Source organism: Protopterus annectens, chromosome 6.part0 (assembly GCF_019279795.1).
Source record: "Protopterus annectens isolate FY-2018-M chromosome 6.part0, PAN1.0, whole genome shotgun sequence".
NCBI classification, from domain to species: domain Eukaryota; kingdom Metazoa; phylum Chordata; order Ceratodontiformes; family Protopteridae; genus Protopterus; species Protopterus annectens.
This window is the reverse complement of record NC_056737.1, coordinates 98,908,010-98,925,983: the sequence shown is the minus strand read 5'-3', so window position 1 is coordinate 98,925,983 and position 17,974 is coordinate 98,908,010.

Below are 17,974 nucleotides of genomic sequence, written 5' to 3'. Positions count from 1 at the left end.
GATAAAATAAGGGGCAAACAAAAGTAGATCTATTAGTTTACTTTGCTGATGTAGCCAACATTTAATTTGAACAAAGTTATTTCAGTAATTCTATGTGCAGCTATTTGTTACTTGTACTTTTCAATCTGAATAGGACTACAGCTTTGACTTTCTGCTTTTCATTTTGTTGGAGGGAACCAGTATTGTTGCTATGGTGAGGTGAAGGAAATGGCTACCCTTGCACAAACACTTGGGTAATGGTAACATATAAAAGCTGATGATGAGGCACAAGTGCGGTACCACTATTCTTTTCAGCAGTTGCGGCTGTGCGACTACCTATATGAATAATTTTATATAGCAGTGACTACTGTAGCAATGACTTAGCAGAAGCTCCAGCCAACAATTCTGCAATTCCCCCCCTTTGGTAAGAACCTCAACTTCTTAAAATATGTTTTTCTTTCAATCCACATCTTACAAGAGCACCTGCTTTTTTGACTGGAGGTGTTATATGTGCAGGGAGATCATAGTGGAATAGAATTGAGGCAGGCATTTTTGCATTGCAATTTATAGTTTTAGTAGCAGACATTACAAAGAAAAAAATATGTACACTTTGCTTAGTTGGTACATAACTTTGCTGTTGCAATTGTTAAATGGCAGCATTGCAGAACTGTTTTGTGACTGGTCAAAAGAATTATTAAAACAAGGCATTTGACAGATATTACCTGTCAAAAAGCTGCAAAGACATTTTAGGTGAGACTTGTGGAGGTCATAAAGAAGAGCTTTACAGTAGTGGGATTTTCTGGTGCCAATTTTCAGAAAATGTTCACAGTAGTGTACACTGCGTATGTGTGCTGAACCCCCCGGCAACACAGATTATTGAGTGCTAGTTTCTATTTGCCGATCTTGCATAGAACATATTGGACTGATAATGACATCACGTCATATTGGCAAACTAGAACTGCAGTTTCCAGTGTAATTTATGCAATGTCTAATGAATAAATAAAAAAGATCACTGGTAGGTTGTGACATTTTGGCAACTACTGGGTTGAGCAGCAGACCTTATGATAATCATTTAGAATAATTGCACAAGATGTGGTAGAATGGCAAGGTAATAAAATAAATTTGTTACATTCTTTTCTGACAAAAGGTAGATTCATATTTTAATAAATTTGTTGCATTCTTCTCTGACAAAATGGAGATGTATAGCAGGTTTACCTTTATATTACTGGGAATGGCAACTACGAACGCACGATTGTGCGACTTTAAACTGCAAAAATCAAACCTCGAATGGCACCAAAGTTTGAAAATCAAAATCTGAAAAACCAGATTTGATGATTTTTGAACTACAAATTACACTGCACATCATTATGCAGGGGGGCAAGCCCCCCTGCACCCCCATGTGAGGGGCTGTGCCCCTCACTCCCCACTCCCCTACTTTAATATACTAACTCCGAGATCGCACTACAATGAGGGAAAGGATTCATTTCCCGATCCCCGCTATAGTGCGATCTACACCTGAAAGGCCAAATCTGCAATGAGAGAATACCAATGAGCATTCGCTCATTACAAATTCAGACCATTTTTTTTTTCAACATTCTGTGATTTTGAAAATGCACTTTCGACCTTCTTGGGATCGAACTTGTGCATATCAGTAATATAAAGGTAAACCATATAGCATTCATATTTGTTCCCATGTTGCTGTATCATGCATTGCTAAAGTAAGATCAGCTTGCCACAGAAGGATGAAAAAAATCATGTCAACTGTAATCAGTACTGGTAGAAAAAGGAAGATGTATGCTTGATATAAACAATGCTCCAGCTATAACCAAAGCCACTGCTGCAAATGAAATGTTTGAACCTGCAAAATAATTATTCTGTACAGTGCAAGTACTGATTACAATTGACATGATTTTTTTGAAATAGGTTGGAATGACACAGACATGTTGCTTTCCCAGAGGAACCAAAACATTCCCTGTAAAGGTCAGTGTTTATTTAAAATAGTGATGGATTGGGGTGGGGAAAAAGGATGATGTCACCTTGATGGTTGGTACTGCCTAAAGCAAAGTGAGAGTGCAGCACTTTGCAGAGCTCTTCTTCTTTTGGCTTTTCCCGGTTAGGGGTCACCATAGTGAATCACCTGTCTAAACTGTTAAAATACAAAGCAAATTGTATACAGAAGTAGAATAACAAGAGCTATATGGTATTTTAGGGCATATGCTATGGACTGCTGAAATAAAAATAAATATTATGAATAAAAATAAAAAATATATATTTTTGTAGGCTGAATCGTTGACACTCTCCCTTTAAGAGATTTATATGAGCGGACAGATTCATTTTTAATGTATTTATTTTTTATATTTACTAATTTTTTTAAGTTTAAGTTTTATAACAGTTAATACCAGTACTAGGTTCATATTATTTCAAATATGGCACATATTTTGTGTAGTTATTGTACTGAAAACACCTGGTGGAAAGTTTCTTACAGTGTTGTTTTTTTTTTTTTGAGCTAGGTGTGTGACACTCGACTTACTGAAATTTTGAAGGGCTCTATGGATTTTGTCTTGTTTTTGGCCCTGGGTGTGTCCTTGGATTTTCTGTGATTAGAACCACTCTTTTATACAGTATACTTCCACCTCTAAAAGGAAAAATAATATAATGGAGAATCTAAGATTAGAAGAGCTCCTGCCAACCTGGGATGGTGATAACCTCATCACTACAAACAATATGAACACAACTAACACCACAGTAATTGAAAATAATGCTAATTTTAAAAACTTAGAAAACAACTCAAGATGTTACAGAGTTTATACTGAGAGTAGATTTACCTTGAACAGAGTGTTGTTAAGAACAGACTCCCTGTATAAGATACCTATGTGGAAAAATGTGAATGAGACTTTTAATACTGAATGGAATAAGATATTGGAAGAAAAAGTTTTAAACTGCTACTTAAAAACAAAAAGTCTTTATAGGAGAATACTAAAGCTAGAATATTACAACTTGAAAATGACCAGATTAATGAAACCATGACCGAGAATGCAGATAGACTGTATGCAACACTTAAAGAAAAAGTTCAGGAATATGAGACTTCCATCTGGGAAAGGAAGATCAACAAAATGAAGCGTGGTCAGATGGATAAATATTTTCTAGACAGACTTACTAAAAGAAAGAACAAACCCAATAAACAAAGAAAGAATAGAACCAGATTGACTTCTTTGAATCAGGCTCCAGAGCCATGAACAAGGGTAAGGTGGTGCACACAGCCTATCTAGACCTTGCCAAGGCCTTTGACACCATCCCCCACTCTGGAATCATAGATAAACCTACTAAGCTGGACATTAATCCCTACATCACCCAATGGGTTGCTAACTGGCTTACTGATAGAACCCACACTGTAAAAGTAGCCGATTCCAAATCCACCTCCAGACAAGTGACAAGTGGAGTACCTCAGGGTTCAGTCCTGGGACCGCTCTTGTTTGGCATCTACTTCTCTGAAGTACAGGCCAACACTAAGGGACTCTGGCTAACAAAGTTTGCATATGACTGCAAACTGGGAGCCATTATTGAATCCCCAAATGATGTGGATACTCTATAAAAGGGCCTTACCGAAACAGATGCTTGATGCCAGAGCCATGGGCTCAAGCTCAATGCCAAGAAACGTATAGTTATCCCCTATGGGAAAAAAACATATACTGATGAATTGCCATATAGGTGGCAGTACACTAAACACCGAAAGTGTAATAAGAGACTTAGGGATACAGGTGGACAGTGGTCTCACCTTCGTTAACCACATTGCCACAACAGTCAGGAAATCCTTCTATGTGGCACACCTCATCACTAAGGGCTTTTCATCCAGAAAAAAGGAGGTCATTGTCCCACTGTACTCATCCATCATTAGGCCCATTATAGAATACAATGCCCCATTTAGTATGTACCTCTCAAGACATCTGCAACAACTGGAAAGGCCGCTGAAATACCTCACTAAAAGAATCACAAGCCTAAAGCAGATGCCCTATGCTGACCACCTTAAAAAACTCCAGCTATACTCTGTCGCATATCGTCTTCTCAGAGGCGATCTCTGCTTAACATACAAGGTCATGTCAAACCCAGAGCTGTTGGACATGCTACACTTAAAGAAATCCCAATCCCTCAGGGCCACATGCTCCAAGGATCTAAACCTTGTCATCACAATAAACAAAACATGCTGGAGGGATAGGTTCCTGACCCAGAGACTCCCCAGACTCTGGAATAGATTGCCCATACATGTCAAGCAGAGTACCTCTTTGGCCATCTTCAAAAGGAACCTTAATGATTGGATGGGAGAAAGGAAATTCACCCCGGGATCACGTCAGTTGCCCTGTTAGACAGGGGTCCAGGGAAGTAAATAGTGTGGGAAGAAATAGCCAGGGAATTGTTATGGCTAGGCTTGTAGAGGCCCTAGGGCTGATAGCCTTGTACCAGCCTATGAACCTATGAACCAGAAGAGAACAGGATTTTCAAGGGGACAACTTTAAGGATTAGATTTACCCATGACCACAGACCTGCAGGATTTATCACAAACTTGCCAAACCCCAGTGAGGATGAGCACACCGAGAACCTCCAGGACACTGAATTGTATTCCAGACAATAAAGACCACAGGATCAACAGAGTATCCCTTGATACCAGAACCAGCCACACCACCAATAGGATTTATGGCAATCACAAATGGACCAATGTCAAGAGACCCAGCTCCACAGACCCTGAGTGGACCCATCACTTTGAACTTACTACAGCCCTCCAAAGGTCAAGCAGGACCATTTGGATCAGACCTATCTACAACCAGACATCCTACAGAGACTACGAGTGACAACAGAGATGAGACAGGAGAGGAAAACAATGGACAGAAGTGAACTAAAATATCTAAAGAACCAGGACTGCAACTTGGGACCCAGATACAGGAGGAGAGACCAGTGACATTACTGACTTCACGGGTACTTACCCACAATATAGAATTGTTCAGAAAATGTACTAACTAATTGACACTGAAAAAAAGTGTTTTTCAAAAGGGAATTACTTTTATTCTAGGGTACAGGAGAGATAAATCAAGGAACGTAATAGACTTAAAAATGTATGTCAGGAAACTGAATCTGTAACTGATATACCATGACAAAAAATTCACAGAGAAGAAACCAACTGGGGAGACTATAAAGAGACTCAGTTCATATTGCCCACCACCAAATCAAACATTAGCAGCATTTGAGGTGAAATGTGAGCTGGACATTCGAAAACTGCTAGGCAAACCTCCTAGAAAGAGATTCTACAACACAGGTAAGGAAGAACAAAAGGCCCTAGTTCAGCTGAGCAATGACAAATCAAGGAGGATTATGAAAGCTGACAAGGGAGGGAGCATTTTAGTCATGGATACTTCCACCTACAGCATTAAATGTGAAACTATGTTAGATGACAGGAGGTTTTATACTAAAAATACTGAGAATGAAATTGAGCATGTCTATGTGGATTGGGAGATGAAACTATGTGATATGTACAATGCTGAACTAATATCAGAGAACCTGTTCAAATATCTTAAAACACCATGCCTTCAGCTTCCTAGATTTTTTGGAATACCCAAGCCACATAAGATTAAGGATGATCCTCCTTACCGACCTGTGGTTGTTAGTGGTGGTTCATTCACTGAAGCCACAGCTATTTACCTGGACTACATTTTAAAACCACTGGCAGAGAAGATTAGATCATACATCCAAAATTCAATGGATTTTATAAGAAAAATCAAGAGCATTTCAATCAGTGAGGACAGCTTACTCATTATTATTGACATTGAATCTTTGTACACTCTACAACCTCACCAGTACTGCATACATGCAGCTACAGAAGCACTAGTGAAGTACAACAAAGCTTCTGCAGCAGAATGTGAGACACTAAGTAAGCTCTTGAACCTAGCATTGGACTTTTAATTATTTAACTTTTAATGGCAAATAGAGCCAAGTATAGCTAATATCACACTTGGGAAGTGAGAGGAGGAATTTATATTAAACAATCAAAAATACATGACTCACATAGTAGTTTACATCAGATTTACTGATGAAATCTTTATTGTGTGGGAAGGTGACAACACAGAGCTTTAACAGTTTATCAGTTAAATTAATCAGATGACTCTTTCCTCAGGTTCACCTCCTTCTATAGCCCTGACTTCACAGTTTTTTAGATATGGAAATCTTGAAAGAAAAAGACACAGGGAGACTGATTTATAAAATCCCAATGATACAGAATAGTATGCATTACCTCAAAACTCAAACCGTTTTTCAAGAATCTTAAAAATGTAGAAAATTACTTTTAGCCAGAGGGTACAAGGGTAGCATGCTTTACTCCTTACCTGAACCCATGAGAAAACTGAAAAACAATGCCTCATTCCTTAACAACCATCTGAGAATTCTAAAATCATTTGGGAATGAAAAAGCAAAAGTCTGCTGTATTTTGACATATTCTTGGGACTTTCAGTACAGCAAAGATATAATCAATGAAAACTGGGCTATATCATATGAAAGTATTTACCTAATAAGTGATTTAGGTGACAGAGCTCAGTTTGTTTATAGAAAGGGCAGGAACATCCATAGCTGGGTTGAGAGCAAAGCAAAACCTACAGATAGAGGAACCAAGAAATGTGGCTGAAATTGCACTTTTTGTGACTACATAAAGGAGGGCAATTAATTTATATGTCCATACCTACAGAAAGACCTGAAAAATATTACTGGTGGGGATTGTAATTCTACATGTCTCAGTGCAACAGTTTTTAGGCATTCTACATTGGAAAAACCGTCAACAAACTAAAACAAATAATTTCAGGACACTTCGCTGAAATTCAAGCTAAATGTTATAATAATGTTTAATTGTTTGATCACTCATTAGAGATGCGCTGTCTTCAGGTTCCAGCTACTCGAGTCTGAGATCCTGGAAGATAATGCCAGCAACACCTTGGAAAGACACAGATTAGTTTGAGAAATCAGGCTGAACTCCTTTCATCCTCTAGGACTGAATTACTATTGTTCTTTGAGCAGTGTGTAGAACTTTGAAATTACCACATTGCATCTCTCATTAACTGGACTCACATGGTGCTATGGTTTATAAAGGACATTTCAAACACAAAGTTTACACACTGCTTATTGCATTTATTTTTTTGTTATTATATTTTTATTTTTTTTATTTTTATGTTGTTTATTTTGTATTTTTTGAATTTTTTGATCCAATATTAATTTACGAGTTTCACTCTAGAATTGTAGAAGTATTAACTTACATTAGGAATATTTAGATTTACTTCTAATTTAGTTATGAATCTAATATAGACAACACTGAGTGACACTAATATATATATATATATATATATATATATATATATGGGTCTACCTGACAACACCGACACATCAAAACACCAACAATGAAATCACCGACACCACATAACCAACAGTTCACAAACACGAAACCTCACATGCCCGACACACCATAATACCGACAATCAACAAACAAAACAAATGCCCTGTCCAAAAAGCACACACACAACACAAGCACACCAAAATCCTTACAAACCCACACTAAACCTTACATACACAACTATCTACAACCTTAACCCAAACCCTAACCCTAAGGTCCGTCACTATCGCACACTCACCTAACCCGCGCCCTAACCCTAACTTACTTAACCCACCCCTAACCCAAAGACTATCACTACTGCACACTTACCTAACCCGCGCCCTAACCCTAACTCACTTAACCCACCCCTAACCCAAAGACTGTCACTATCGCACACTCACCTAACCCGCGCCCTAACCCTAACTCACTTAACCCACCCCTAACCCAAAGACTATCACTACTGCACACTTACCTAACCCGTGCCCTAACCCTAACTCACTTAACCCACCTCTATCCCTACAGACCATCAATATCGCACACTTACCTTACTCGCACCTTAACGTTTGTCACTACCACATACTTACACAGCCTTTTCCCATGTCGGTGTTCTCAGCGTCGGTGTTTTCATCCGTCGGTCTTCTCAGTTGCCGATCTTCTGGCGTCGGTGTTCTCATTGTCGGCATTCTAAGCTGTCGACATTGTCAGGTAGACCCATATATATATATATATATATATATATATATATATATATATATATATATATATATTACCAGTTACCAGTTTGTTATGGATTTTTGACTATAGTGAGATTTTCTATATTTTCATATATATATATATATATATATATATATATATATATATATATATATATATATAATTTCGTTACTCAATTCTCTCTTGATGATGCCTTACAATTACATACACATGTACATTTACAATACCCTTATAATTTTGAACTTATAGATACATTTTCCATTGGCTATGTTTTATGAAGGTAGCTAGAATTTAAATGTGAATTATTTGACACATTTTTTCATTCTATTTTCAGACACTGTAAAAATATAGCCCCTTTGCACATCCGCAAAGGTTCTGTGACATCAAACATATAGTGAATTTTAAACTTTTGCTGCACAAATAACATATGCTTTTATATAGTGATACACACTGGAAACTATACCTCTATACCCCTAGTTTGTGCATAGCACATGCTTTTATATTTTAAAATTATAGGTTTCAAACAGAAACATATGTTGCACATTTTTCTTCTTTCCCTTGCACAGACTGTCACATATGTTATTTATGTATGAAGCTTGCATTGTCTAACTACTTAAAGCATATAACACTTAAATAAGACTTAAATATGACTTAAACACAAAGTTTTGTGTCAGTTTTTCTTCACATTTACATATTTTTATAATTTATAATTTATAAGTTTGCTTCTCTTAGAACTGAATCTAGGTATTGTTAATACTAATGAGTTAGACAGATTTTTTTAGCAATTTGAGCTGTTTCTTACTTCTGATTGACAATTGCATGTAGACAGACAGTAAAACTTAGATTTTCTAGTGGGCACAGACCTGAAAAAGAACCAAAAGTGATTTTAGCTAAAAGATTTGAGTAAATTAATATGGTGAAAGCATAATTTTATTTCATTTTATTATTATGATTTTTGTTTTATAAGGATGCAATAGATAAACAGAGAGACAGAGTTTTAGGAAAGTTGAATAGCTTGCTATTTTAGGTTAGCTTGGATCCTTTTTATTACTTCATTTTAAGGGAAGGAGTGGAGGTTGGCTTTTACTACAGCTAGACTGATTTGCATTTGTATTTACGGTGGAAACTTTACCACTTCCACTTCAACTGCTATTTAAGTTAGTGTTCTTAAATGTATTAACCATTAAGTCTTGTGGATCGCTCATCTGTGCTTACATATCCCAGATTGGACTTTTACTTGATTTACTGAGGTTTAAGAGATTTATTCAAGCAGACAGCTTTGCTTATTTATTTATTTTTTATATTTTTAAGTTTAAGTTTTATAACAGTTAATACCAGTACTAGGTTTATATTGTTTCAAATCTGGGGAATATTTTTGTATAGTTATTGCACAGGGAACAACTGGTGGAGTGTTTCTTATAGTGTTCATTTGGGAGGGGCTAATTGAGTGGCACTTGGCTTACTGAAACTTTGAGGGACTTTGCAGATTTTGTGTTGCTGAAAAAATATATACATACAAGCTGCAAGCCAAGATATGCATAAATACAGTGAAATCATACATATAGTACATAACCTTCTATATATAACTGAAATATCTGCGTATAAGATGCCACATTAAAAGGCTGAGAAACATTTATTAAAAGTATTCTAGCATTCATGATATGAGATGACAAGTTACTTAACCTCTGTCATGGTAGCAGTTGCAGGTACATCCAGTAAACAGGTGCTCTTTAAAAGCATCTTGGAGCTTTTGATGGCTAGGGCAAATATAAGACCTTGGTACCTCTGTTTATTGACATTAAGTATTCTGTTCCCATTAAGATCATTAAGACAATAGGAGGAATAGTGGACAATTTCTTGGCTGAGTCAAAGACCATGACATTGTTTTTCTTGGGGTTAATTCATAGTTTGTTAATAGTGGACCAGGTGCATAACTGAGTAAATCTGTCCTCTAACTTGGATTGCAGGTCAGAGTATGTTGTCAATATATATATATATATATATATGTATATATATATATATATATATATATATATATATATATATATATATATATCTGTATATATATATATATATATATATACAGAAGTTGACCTGTATAAAAAGTATAAGGACAACCATCAGAATTCAGCCAGGTTTCTGATATAGCAAGAATATGGGGATTTCCTGTTACCAACCATGCTTCAAGACTTATCCATTTTTTATTAAGATTACATGAATTAAAGCTAGAAATTTCAAGGTTTTTATTTCTGATGTGATTGGTGATTAGGTTCTGTAATTGAGGACTGAATTGAGGTGGTCCTGGGTTTGAGTGAATATCTCCTGAACATGTAAGTTTTAGCAGGAGACAGTGGAGTTTTAAGAAATACTCCATAACTTTTGAGATAGGTATTGGTGACCTATGTAGGAGTATTGATTGCAATAAAAATTGCTTTCTAGTATCATAACTGAGTTTTTGCTGGTGTTAATCAGTAGATCGTGTATTCTTATTTACCAGTAGTGGGCCTCAGTAGGTTTGGAGGGATCCTGACATGGATGAGAAAGAGGCAAAATGTCTGTAATGAATAGACTGAAGGGTAAAGTGACAGATAAAATGGTAAGACAACATCCTAAGGAATGTGTTGAAAGATTAACAATTGGCATCATGAGTCTGCAAGATAGTTAGAGTTATAACTTGTTAAGAGAGAGATACAGCGTGGATGGGGAGATATCAGAGGTATAAAAGATAATATAGCAGGGTACTCAGAGGGTGAGAGAGGTGGTAAAATGAGAGAAAAGGCCTGGTAGGAGTCTATGACAGTAAGTAATATAATTCTAACAAGAGGAGATGGAAAAGGAGCAAAATAAACCTCCTAGCCTAAATTTTGCCAGTGCTGTAAATCCCATGCATTCCACTCAACTAAAAAGTAGAAGCTCCAGTCAGAAGATGTTATACATTCTTATCTACAAAGGCTGTACCAGGGAATGAACTCAAAACACATGATATTAACTGCAAGCTAGGCTACAAGTTAAAAGTTTCAACGTAGCATGTATACTAGGCATAAAATGTCCTGGTGAAAGAAGGACCACACCCTGCCTGCCACACAGGCTTTGTGCATAGCTTATGTAGCACAGCCTACCCTGCCACCACAAGCCATCCACATCATGCTAAATTCCGGGATTGCATTACAGTGGCGAAAGAGCAGATTTCCTTATCACTATGTTACTGGTAAATATGTAGTTCGAGCACTTTCTTGTATGTTGGCCATCTATGATTGTTTTAGGATAGTTCATATGATCATATGGCCTTGTAATGAATGGCTTGTTCTCTGATATATGTACGATGAATCGCTGTTCGGCAAACATGCCATTCAATCCTTAAACATAGACTCTACCTGCCACTTACAATGATGGTTACTTGGTACAGCCTACCTGCCACCCACCTAAGTTGTGTGCATAGAATATGTAGTACAGCCTATCAGCCACCTAGGCTGCATGCATAGGTTATGTAACGCAGCCTACCTGCCACTAAGACTGTGTACAAAGGTTATGTAGTGCAGCCTACCTGCCACCTAGGCTGTGTGCATAGGTTACATAGTACAGCCTACTTGCCACCAAGGTTGTGCGCATAGGTTATGTACTACTGCCTACCTGCCACCTAGGCTGTATGCATAGGTTATGTAGTACAGCCTACCTGCCACCTACGCTGCATGCAGAGGTTATGTAATACAGCCTGCCTGCCACCTAGGTTGTATGCATAGGTTATGTAACACAGCCTACCTGCCACCATGGCTGTGTGCATAGATTATGCAACACAGCCTAACTGACACCAAGGCTGTGTACATACGTAAGCAGCACAGGCTATTTGCCACCTACACTGTTGGAGTAGTAATATAGAGGATGAAACAGCTGGACATCAAAACACAAGTGCAGCCAGTCTACATCTGGACAATAAAGTAAATAGATCTGACAAGAGATGAAGGATGTCAGCCTGCTACCTAGGCTGTGTGCATAGGTTAAATTGTGGAGCCTAACTGCTGCTTAGACTGCTGGAATAGCAGTGTAAGCAGAAAAAGCACCCAAAAGAAAAGGGGATTCATGTATCTGCCCCATATCTCCCTATAAGCCTGACTAGTTTGGTCTGCAAGGCTATGGAGTGCATAATCATGGAACTCATTAACAGAGACATTGGGAACCTCCAAACACTGGACCCTACCCAGTTCGGATTTGTTAAGGGCAGATCATGCCTCCTAAACCTGATGGACTTCTTTGAGACAGTTACCAAGGCTATAGATGAGGGAAAGGTGGTACACATAGCCTACCTAGACCTTGCAAAGGCCTTTGACACCATTCCCCATTCTGGTATTATAGACAAGCTCACCAGCCTGAACATAAACCCCTACATCACAAGATGGGTTGCCAACTGGCTCACGGACAGAACCCACATGGTGAGAGTTGCAGGAGCTAAGTCTGACTCTAAACTGGTTACAAGTGGCGTTCCCCAGGGCTCAATCCTAGGACCCCTCCTGTTCGACATATACTTTTCAGTACAGTCAAGCACAGGAGGACTATTGCTAACCAAGTTCACAGATGACTGCAAACTAGGGGTTATAATTGACTCTGCGGCTGAAACAGACATCCTCCAAAAGGGTTTCACTGAGACGAATACCTGGTGTCAAAATCATGGCCTCAAGCTAAATGCGAAAAAGTGCATACTCATCCTCTTTGGAAAAAACAAAGTACCCACAAACTACCACATATGTGGTAGTCCCCTAAATACGGAAGATTAATAAGGGATCTGGGAACCCAAGTAGATAGTAATCTCTCTTTTGATAACCACATTGTCAAAGTGGTTAGAAAATCCTTCTATGTGGCCCACCTAATCACAAAAGGGTTTGCATCCAGATCAAAAGAGGTCATTGTGCCCCTCTACTCATCACTCAACAGACCCATCATAGAGTACAACACCCCATTTGGGATGTACCTTACAAGACACCTGCAACAGCTAGAAAGACCACAGAAGTACCTCAACAAGAGGATCACTGGCCTCAAACAGATGCCCTATGCAGCTCGACTGAAGAAACTCCAGCTGTACTCAGTTACATACCGCCTACTCAGACGTGATCTCTGCCTGACATACAACGCCATGTCCAACCCAGAATTGATGGACATGCTCCACCTAAAGAAAACCATATCCCCTCGAGCCACATGCTCTAGGGATCTAAACCTCACCACAACAATAAATAGGATGTGCTGGAGCGATAGATGCCTATCCCAGAGATTTCCCATGCTTTGGAACAAGATTCCAATCTACATTAGGCAGAGCTCCTCGCTAAAACTCTTCAAGAGAAACCTTGACGAGTGAATGGGAAACAGAAAGTTTACCCCGGGGATCACTTCAGTGGCTCTGCTGGACAGAGGCACAGGGAACTAATCTAAGGGGGCTGCAAAAGCCAACACATTCTGGCTAGGCTTATAAATGCCTTCGGGCAGATAGCCTAGTACCTACTTATGAATCTATGAACCTATCTTAGCTATGTGTAAAGATGTGTGATACAGTCTATTGGACACCTAGACTGTAGTGAAAATGTAGAAGGGTCAGCTTTTAGGACAGGCAATGAAAGACTAAGAGGAAAGAGAAAAGAGGATCTGGCAAAAGAAGATGAACAGCCCATATGCTAACTAGGCTTTGTGCAAAAGTTAACTTGTGTAGCAATGTTTCTCCTGCCTAGACTGTTGCAATAATTGCATAAAGAGTGAAATAGGCCAAAGGTGAAAGGACACAAGTATAAGCACAAGATGAAAGTGTAGAGTTAGTTGATGACAGATCTAGTGAAGGAAGAAATTGGAGAAAAGAAGGGCACAATTTATCTGAAACAAGCTCTGTTTAAACAAAATTAATGCTATAGTAATGCAGTTATGTAAGCCAGAAATGTGCAAAAGAAGAAGGGAATTACACAAGTACAAGAGGAAGCAAATGATTTCAGTATTAACTATAAGGAAAATGAAGACAGAGTCTGCCTTGAGAAGAAAAGGGAAGTGCTTAGCTAAAATGAGACATATCTCACCTTACTAAGCTACTGGTTTGTGTCTGTGGGGGTTAAACTAAACCCAGATTAGAATTTGAAGAAAAGCTTCTAGCACATTTTCTAAGGCTGTTCCACAACCAGTTGTTTCACACCCAATAACAATACATATCAACCATTCTATTAAGGAAGGTATCTTCCACTTGTTTGGAAGCACTTTTGATACCCCTCTATATATAGACTTACTGCTTTATTGTCCCATTTCCTGAAAAAAAAGAAAGTAAGAAATGTGGTTTCAAAATTACAGCAACACCTGAATAATTAATTATGAACTAATTTCTAAGATATGACTTGGCTTCATATTAGGACATCGAACATATACAGACTAGATGAATGTCACTAATTTTACATATTCTCAACTAAACAAAGATAAAGTTGTTGGCCCTTTGTTTAGACCTATCATAGGCTGTTGATATTATTTAACACACGGCTAAATATTATGCCTTCATTATAGTCTACCACATATGGCCAGTTGGCAGAATAATGCAACTTCTTGCCCACTTGCAGGAATGAAAAGGATTTCTTAAGGCTCATTGTGAGGACCTCACTTACTTACAAGCTTTATCTGTGGCCTGGCAGGTCACAATGGAAACTGAGAAATTAGTGCAAATCACAGATGGCATAACCTTCCTACATGATGACATTGCTTTAATTTTGGTTAATTCTAAGTTACAAAACATTTCTTTGAAATCATGGCTTTAGAATGTAGGGCTGCAGCTTATTTCTGGAAAAGACAATGGCTGTGGTATTTGCAAATATGATGAAGGTGATCTATTAACCAAGCCTAGTTCAGCTGAAAAATAATATCTTTTTTAATGGTTCAGAAACTAAGGAATTTATCTAATGCACAGGAATTATTATTGATAGCCAATTGATAGACTGAGGAATAGTTGGTCAAGTTTTCACCCCAATCATTACTACTTGAGATCAAATGGTAATTATACAATGACTGGCAATTAGCATTCCAAAACGTGCATGCTGATTGGCCAGCCCAGCCAGCATGCCCATTGTAAATCCAACATATACTAATTGAAAAAAGTCCAGTCGCCCGGACTTTTTCCATTAGTATGTGTGCTGATTTTTTTGTCTGTGTAAGCACAAATAGCAATGGAGAAAGGAAGATCCCTGTTGCTTTAATCTCGCTATACTATACATTTAACATAGCGAGATAGAAGATATCTTGCTATGGTAAACTCATTTAGCATAGCGAGATAGCTTTAAAAAAGGGAACGAAGATCTTGGATACAATTTAGTTGTACATCATTTCTGTCTGTTGTAATTAAATGTGTTTTTTGTTATACTGTGCTATCTATCATAAGGAAACATTAAAGTTAGGCATACATTGATTTATCATACACAAGCACTAAAATTATGTACACATGCAGCAGTCTGTCATATGGAAGCTAAAACTATGTAGGCAAGCTTCATAACAATCCTCCCTTTAGTCTAAGGTCCCTCTCAAAGAGCTACATATTATGCAAGTATTAAAAGTCAGTGAAAATTCAACTGTGCCATAACATAAAGCTTGCAAAATGTTGTTTCTATGCATGCTTTACCTAATTATATACATTTTTTTTCATTTGACTGTATAATTTAAACCTGTTTTAGTAGGTGGTTGCAAACTTAGCTATATTTGTACATCTCTTCTGTGTGGGTATATATTGAAATCCTGAGGACTATGACTGCTATCCTTAGAGTTGCAAAAATGAAAGCATGAAAGTGGGACAATATATATGAAGTCAGGTATACTCACAGACAGAGCATAATACTGTGCCATCTAGTGCAAAAAGAGGCAACTTGCAGGGCAAGATGAAGAGACCTAAGCTGCATGGCCATGCTTGGGTAAGAATAGTTCAGTATGCAGTGTAAGCAAATGACTGTAAAATGAGGTGGAAGTGAGATTCTCAATACAAATGAGAAACAGGGATTATGAAAATGACACCATCAAATATGGCAGACTGACTCAAAGACATATAAAAATAAATACATTCCAGAGAAGATACTGGGACAACCTGACTCTCTTCAAAGAAAATGCTTCTTTCCTACATGCCCTCTATAAACTTTCAGACTCCACCATGACTAAATATCCTTCTACCATGCAGCCTCTTTTCCTTCTTGATCCCCACTTCTCCACCTTGTGCCAAATATAACATATACATACCTTTACTTAATCACATTACTACTCAGCTTATCCTCTATTCTTTTCCTATTACCGGGCCATTTCTCATCTGACCATAACTCTACAATAGCTCTCAACATCACCTCAACTATGTCCCAACCACCTATTCCTACTTTCTCCCTACATGTCTCCACACCTCGCAACAAATCTGTTTAATGAAGCCCCTCATCTTTGCCCCAAATATAGACTGATTAACTCCATTTGAACTTAACTCATTAACCCCGAGTACCTTCTCATGGCGCCTCTGTGCTTAACACCGAGCATGCCATGAGAAGATACTAAATGCAAGCTGTTACCCCCGAGTGCTTCCACAAGTGCTTTGGAGGTTTGTAGCTGAGTTTAATGTAAAACACGCCGAGATCATAACTGAACTTGTAATTTATCTTATTCAGTTACGATTCAGCATGTTTTTACATTAAGTTTACATTAAACTTTTATTAGAAAATCTTCTAAAGTTCTTGGTAAAGCAAGTGGTGGCAGCCAATCGGATTTCTGCAATCCAAGCCATCACTTGTGTCACACCTCCACCCCCAGCCTAAATTTCTTTTGTTTTCTGCTAATAAAGAGAGGGTCCAGCAGCAGGTATTTCCTTTCTTTCTGCAATGAAATGGAGATTTTACCTGCTACTGGATCCTCTAGTTTATTTTCTGCACTACCAGTACTTCCCGTTCAGCTCGGCTCAACAGCTGCCTTCTTTTCCTCCCGGGTAAGCTTTTTCTGTACAGGGTGAGGCACAGTGCGATTACTGGAGTTTATATTTAAGGGCAGCATTAAGTGGTGATTAAGTGCTTCAGATATATTTTGTTTACTTTCACTTTGTGCTATTGAAACCTGTTAATGCCTCATTTCTTTATTTCCGAACACAAGTTTTTTCTTGTTTATATCGTGAGTTCTTGACCGAAGGACTGGGCTTTTCTTGTGCACTTTTATGAATATAGTTGACAATGTACTGTAGTAAATGAAACGTGCAGTAGTAGAAAGCATTGGCTGTGGTTGGTCCCCTTTATTGTACACTCCCACTCTTGATAGTATAGGAGTAGTGGTATTACAGTCATAGAATATTAGAACTTGCTGTTAAGTTTTTTTTTTCCTTTAAGCTATTTCCTTTGTTCGCCACAACATTCCATTTAGCCAGTAGTGTTACATTTTTAAGTACTTGGAAAATCTACTATTACTTGTCGCTTTGCCTAGATTTTGAAAAGCTTGTAAGTGGCTCGAGGATAATTTTATTCATTAAGCAGTTTGGAATGCACGGTGGCAAAGAGGTTGCTGTTTTTGAGATCAGTGAATGTGGTTTGTGCCAATTTTGTCTCTCAGTGGTGGTATTGTACTGCGAGTGGACTTTGCCTTGGCTGTGGTTTGCCAAGTGATGGTTGAGGGTGTGCGTCTGTTTCGCGGGTTGCGAGTCCCCGCAAATGAATGATTGTCAGGTGCGCATGCATTGGGTGGCATTAACGGCTATACAGGAAGTTTAGGCAGGTATGAATGTTGTTCTCCAGATGCACGTTAAGCACAAGCACTAATGCTGCCTTTTTTTTTTACCCTCAAGATCCTGAACGATCTCTGCAAAATTATTCACAATTGATTATATATCTTTTAATATTGTTTTCACTATATACCTTCTGCCATTTCAGTGCT